Here is a 6000-nt window from a genome sequence, read left to right as displayed (position 1 = left end):
AGAGCAATTCCGAGTTCATTGGTGAAATTGATATTTAAATACATGTTGCCCAATATGCTGAACATCAGTGTTGGGAAGTAGTTACATGTAACTTAATTACGTAATTTAATTACAAAATAAATGTAATTGTAATCAGTTAGTTACTGAGAAAAAAAATGTGTAATTAAATTACAGTTACTTATGAAAATGTTAAGGATTACAAAGGGGGTTATATCTTAATTAAAACATACAGATTTATTTGATTTATTTTATAAATTGCAGTGACTGCTCTACTATATGAGACATGTTTCAGGAGTTTTGTTTTGTTTTTTTACAAAACATTGTTAGATCCCAGTGTTTCCTGTCATTGCGGGCTTTCTCCGTCTTCTCAACAGCGTTGTGCCCAAAGCAGCTTAACCAGAAATTAGTGATGATCCAATCAAAATTTTTTGAATTTTTGGAATTCAGGTCCTGACTTTCAGTTTTGAAAATTAATTCCCCTCTTAGGTGACACTTGTGAGGGGCATTTATTTTTTTCTTCATTTTTAAAAAATATATATTTATCTCACCTAAATATTTGATCATGCACTGCATTTTTGTTTTGACAATCGTGCAATTGCGGCACAATAGATTACACACAGCACAAGCCTGATTTCGTCAGCTGTATGTGAGGCAGTGTTAAGCCAGGTTCACACATACTATGTTTGCAGTGCGCATGCAGTCCATGTGCGGTACGTAAGTGCTGCAGAAGTAGCACTGACTATGCTTTCACACAGGAGTCTGCTACTGATCCGTGGCTGTTTACTACAAACACAACATTTATCCACTATTGATTTTGATTTCAATTATGGTGGGATTATGATTAGGATATAGTGTTCCCAAAATAAGACCCTTAAAAATAAATACAGTGGCAAAACTGAACCAGCAGAAGTAATATAGGACAAGTTCATATTAATAATAGCTATACAAATTTATATTGTTTTTCTGTGAATAAAATGATTAAATGTAAAATATTTCGATTTTATTATTATTATTAATTATACATTATTAAAATAAACAGTAAACTACATTTAATAATAATAATTCAACAAAAAGTATGATTAAGTTTAACAGTCCTTGAAAGTAGAGCTCGTTTTTTATATTACATACTGTTATGCTGCTATACAGTATATGCACTAGAGCAGGTGCCCAATCCTGCTCCTGGAGGACCACTGTCCTGCAGAGTTCAGCTCCATCCCCAATAAACACACCTGAACCAGCCAATCATGATCTTATTAGGCATACTAGAAACTTCTAGGCAGGTGTGTTGAGGCAAGTTAGAGCTAAATTCTGCAGGACAGTGGCCCTCCAGGACCGACTTTGGACACCCCTGCATGAGTAAAAAAAAAAAAAAAAAACATTTTATGCTAATACTGATTCTCTGTATTTCCTTTTTTTTTTTGCAGAGTCTTGTCATTGTTATCCCCGCCCCTCCATCTCTCTCCTCTCTTTTGTTGTTCTTCATTTTATAACCCAACGGCTCTTTTAAGAGCCATTTCCCCTTGCAAAAATGCACAAAACTGTTAAGCAAGGGGAAATGTGAGCAGTATTTAAAAAAACTGCACTAGTGAGTGCCCATTCTGCAATTACACCAGTATGCCACAACTGATGTATTATCACATCAAAAATCACTTTTAGTGGGCAGTGCAACATCATGGTGAGTTTAACTGTCTTTTGCTTATGTCACTTTAGTTAAAGTTTAATATGGTGCCGAACCAGCCAGCTATGCACTGTGCATGCTTCTGATTTAATTGCTTGTGAATTTGTAGTAGAATGTTTAATTTTAAGGCTCAGGTAAACTTAATTGTCTGCATTCTGCACATTGACCATGGGTCTTTTTTGCTCAAATCACAAAAAAAATGTGCTTGCTCATGGATGGTGCTGATGAAAATTCTGTCTTGCGACTGTCCACCATCCAGACCAAAATGCAAACAAGTGAAGGTTCAATTTAGGCAATTTTCAACAAACTTATTTTCTTTTTTTACCCTTTCAGATTTCACCATTTTAAAATGTGGTCCAAATTTGCTGAAGCACATCGCCACCCATGCTTCACCACCAATCCAGCCTCGGTCTTCCTCCTCGGTCCAGCAGCCGCAGCCTCAGTCTTCCTCCTCGGTCCAGCAGCCGCTGCCTCAGTCCTCCTTGGTCCAGCAGCCGTAGCCTCAGTCTTCCTGCTCGGTCCAGCAGCCGCTGCCTCAGTCCTCCTTGGTCCAGCAGCCGTAGCCTCAGTCTTCCTGCTCGGTCCAGCAGCCGCTGCCTCAGTCTTCCTCGGTCCAGCAGCCGCTGCCTCAGTCTTCCTCGGTCCAGCAGCCGCTGCCACAGTCTTCCTCGGTCCAGCAGCCGCAGCCTCAGTCCTCCTTAGTCCAGCAGCCTCAGTCTTCCTCCTCGGTCCAGCAGCCGTAGCCTCAGTCTTACTCCTCGGTCCAGCAGCTGCTGCCTCAGTCTTTTGTGTTCACACAAAAGATGAAGACAATGACTGGTAACCAAACAGTTGGTGGTCCCCATTGACTTCCATTGTATTGGGGGGGAAAAAATACTGTGGAAGTATATACAATATACATGTACAGTCATAGACCAAAATCTTCATTTTTGGGTGAACTATCCTTTTACGCAGCTCCTTGGCTGAAGTATACTTACTTTTGTAGATGTGCTTACAGTGTTCAGAATGTTAATACTCTCAGCTGTTGTTGTATTTATTATTACATGTATTTATTATAACAGTTTCTTCCTCCAGGCAATCCAACTTATGAACAGTTAAATTTGTTTATTTATATTTATATATGTGTATTTTTTTATTCTCATCTTATTTTTATTGTCTGTGTGTCGTTGTTGTCTCTGTAAACTGTAAGCTTATGACAATAAAACAAATTCCTTGTATGCGCAAGCATACTTGGCAATAAAAGCTCTTTCTGATTCTGATTCTGAAGAAAGTGTGTAAAGGATGTTAATGTTTAACCAGAGATTTATATGTACAAAAAGATGTGTTATATACAGATGTACAAATTTCACCTTTCTTTATCAGAATTAAACTTTCATACCTAAATAAATAACAAGGAAATAATTGTCTTGGCATGTTATTCATATACAAACAATGCTGGTATTTTTTACCATAAGCTTTTCATTGTCAAGTAAATCCAAAAATTATTAATTTGTTAACAATATGGTTCTTTAGTTAACATGAACTAATAATGAACTGCACTTATACAGCATTTATTAATCTTTGTTAATGTTAATCTCAACATGTACTAATACATTATTAATCTTGCTAACATTAGTTAATGCTCTGTTAACTAACATGAACAAACAATAAACAACTGTATTTTCAATAACTAACGTAAACGAAGATTAGTAAATACAATAACAAATGTATTGTTCATGGTTAGTTCATGTTAGTTAATACATTAATGTTTAATGAACCTTATTGTAAAGTGTGACCATTAATTTTAATAACATCTTAAGACATGACACTTGCTGAGAATATTGAACTTTTATTTAAATGTTAATAATACATGTAACAGTAAAGCATACTGAAATTAAAATAAAAAAACGACCATAAATAACTTATAAGTGGTAAATGACCAATGCACATGAATAGAAATAACTTAAAAGTTGTAAATAAACTATATTCGTTGACATTGCAATGTGACAATTCAAAAGCAGTAATTGGATTCTTGCTTGGAAATGTACATAATGAAACGTTTTCCAAAAATTAACAAATTTACAATGTATTGTTTAATACTATATATTTTTACCAGGTATAAGTAATTAACGGGGTCACAGTTTTGTTTTATATAATTAAGTATTAATACCATGTAGGCCTATTGTTTCAACCGCATTTCCTATTTACCGCGGCGTCGACGTCATTACTTTGCCACTAACCAATGAGAATCATTGTGAGCGGGGCTGCACGTGTCGACAGCCCCGCCTCGATCTGCAGGCTGCAGCCGGGTGTACTTGGACAGAGATGGTGACGCTGTATGTCGTGCCAACCCTCTGACGGCAGGCGCAACATCAGCTTGAGATCGGCTTTTTGAGATCAGCCTTTATAAAGACCGCCGATCAAACATCCCAACAAGATTATCGGCCGCTAGTGATCGGTAGCCGATCAATCGTGGCACACCTAAATTTAATAGACCGAATTATGCAGTGAAAGAACACACTCTAAATGTGCACTCGCACTAGTCTAGACTTCATATACACTGTATGCGTGCACTGTTTTGTGTTTTGAATGGTTTTTGCAAAATACTCGATAATGTCAAATCTCACATCATTAAAACAACAATTACAATATTATCGCAGACGATATCGCTCACCCCTAATGAGCACATGGTTAATCATGTGAAAATAAGTGAAATGTCTTTATGGTTCTGAAAAATGTCTTTGTTTTGAGAACTGAAATTAGACCAACTGAAACAGTTATAGTGTTTTTATTTATTTAACCTTTATTTAACCAGGCAAGTCAATTAAGAACATGTTCTTATTTTCAATAACAGCCTGGCAGGAGAATTCATATCTCCTGAGAAAAACACAAACACACATTACAATACATAAAGCACTTAAAAAAAGAATAAGATCTCAGTTAAAACATTTACTGTACAGTTATTGAGAAATTGAGAAAAACTGTAAGCAAACAAAATAAAAAAACCTAAAAGAATCGAACTGCACTGTAGATCGATTCATGGAATGTGTGACCCGTGCTGGTAAAATAATTCAGAATGCGGATGGGCTAATTTTGAGCTACAGGCAAAAAAGTGAAAAATGTTGATTTTGGTTGAATTTGAGGTTTTGACAAAAATTTGTTCATTAAGCCCTCGTCTAGTGATCCCAATGCTCCAAATAGCAATTAAACATCCAAAATAATCTTTTTTTTTGTATGTTTTCTGAGAAGAGTACCTTTTCGGACTGTCACCCGAAGTGCACGCATAAAGGCGCTTCCGACTGCGCGCGATCCCCATACACATATTTACACGTACACAATCTCTTATATCTTAAGTGAATGTTTGGGGAACTGTTGGGGAAAAACTTTGGATGTGTAACATTATATTAGATCCATGCATTACATTGTCTTAATATAGGCCATCGCATCAACATTAATCAAATGACAAAAGAAAAGAGGGAATCACTCTCCGCTCTTGATTGAACTGGTTTTGTAGTATTAATAATCAATTTATTTGTAATGAACACACAAGTAATTTTTACATTTTATAATTGTTTCTTTCTAATATTTGTTCTTTTTTTGCATCTATTCTTATTTCTAACAAAGATAAAATAAAAATAGCTGTATTGTGATTATTAATCTAGTAATGTTGCCAGGTGATTTTTCTTTGGAACTTTCAAAAACTTTGAATCAGTTTCTCTTTAGATTTACTTTGCTGGCTCCATCGACTTCAAATCATACATAATTTTGAAGGTCTTTTAATGGAGAATGTAAAAATAAAAATAACTCATTTTTGAAAATTTGCTCATTGTGACTCATTTTGCCAGCACTGGTCACATATATTGATTTCAAAGTCTTATACTGAATCAAATATATGAGAGACAGCTCATTCATATGACAAAAGAAAACAAAGTCTCAAAGCAGAGTAGGTCACAGGTGGTCACAGATGCAAATAAAGTAACTGATCAAGGCCAAATCATTGTGATAAACTTGGTAGTCATATGTTCAGTATCTTATATGGGCTACATTTAGAAGGTCTCTTCAGAGTGAAAACTCATGTGAACTTCAAAGTTTCCTTTAAGGCGAGACACTGCAGGTGAATAAGGTAAAGATTTTTACTAATAGTTATTGCCTTGCTTACCTAGTTGATTGATTACATTGATAATTGCAAACATTTTTTTGTATTACAAGTTTTCTAAAATGTTAGGTTTAAATATGCAAATGAGGCATTATTTAATGAAATATGCACTAATTTGCATACATCTCTAGTACAAAAATCTAAACACTGGATGAAGTCAGTTTCAAAATTCTTGTTTAATTTTTTT

Source organism: Onychostoma macrolepis, chromosome 03 (genome assembly GCF_012432095.1).
Source record: "Onychostoma macrolepis isolate SWU-2019 chromosome 03, ASM1243209v1, whole genome shotgun sequence".
Classification (NCBI taxonomy): Eukaryota; Metazoa; Chordata; class Actinopteri; order Cypriniformes; family Cyprinidae; genus Onychostoma; species Onychostoma macrolepis.
The sequence above is the reverse complement of the archived record's forward strand: the minus strand, read 5'-3'. Positions refer to the sequence as shown.